Genomic DNA, 648 nt, shown 5'->3' with positions numbered 1-648 from the left:
CATATCGTGGTTTGTAGATCTAATAAACATTTTTTTCTCTTTTCATATTTCTGTAATTTTTAAGTTGCATGAGCATCGAGACATTTGTAGAGAAACTTTTCATGTTGCAGAAAATTGTTGCAAAAAAAGATGACTGGATTTTGTCAAGAAGACTGTCTAAAACTTTCTAGATCATTATTGTCTAGATTTCTTGCAAGACAGATCTTCGTTGAATAGAAATATTCCACCGGCTAGTGGCTTTATTTTTTATTTAACTTCTCTCTCTCTCTTAAAATGATGATTTTTGGACCAAATGCTAAAGACACACAGGAGATTCAGCCATACCTTGTAAAGGGGAAGAAGAAGAGAGGGAAAAGGAGGAGGAATGGAGGAAAGGGGGAGAGGAGAAGAGAGAAAAGGGTAGAAAGGAGAACAGGGAAAAGAGGAAAGAAGAAACGAAGAAAAGAAAAAGAGAATGGGAAGAATAATGCACATAAAGAGAAAAAGAAAACGAGAAACAACAAGTGAGGAAATATAGAAGAGAATTAAAAGGAAAATGTTGCCCACATATTGCACCTTTCCTCATTGCAAGGTTGAGCTGTACTCTCGTGTGTGTCTTCAGAGTTTCGGCCTAACCTGTCAAGTCAAAAGTGTTGTCAAACTGTCCAA

The 648-nt window shown here is 36.4% G+C and overlaps 1 protein-coding gene across 1 annotated transcript in view; it reads left to right on the top strand.

Annotated features, from left to right (window-relative positions):
- The window catches only part of LOC119588306 (RING finger protein nhl-1-like), a gene marked incomplete in the record, with an annotated part of 50,140 nt that extends 49,724 nt beyond the window's left edge, over positions 1–416 (top strand). The window contains 1 exon segment of the mRNA XM_037936999.1: positions 1–416.
- Positions 417–648: the final 232 nt, after the last annotated feature.

This window comes from Penaeus monodon, chromosome 23 (genome assembly GCF_015228065.2).
Source record: "Penaeus monodon isolate SGIC_2016 chromosome 23, NSTDA_Pmon_1, whole genome shotgun sequence".
Taxonomy (NCBI): domain Eukaryota; kingdom Metazoa; phylum Arthropoda; class Malacostraca; order Decapoda; family Penaeidae; genus Penaeus; species Penaeus monodon.
The sequence above is the reverse complement of the archived record's forward strand: the minus strand, read 5'-3'. Positions and strand labels throughout refer to the sequence as shown.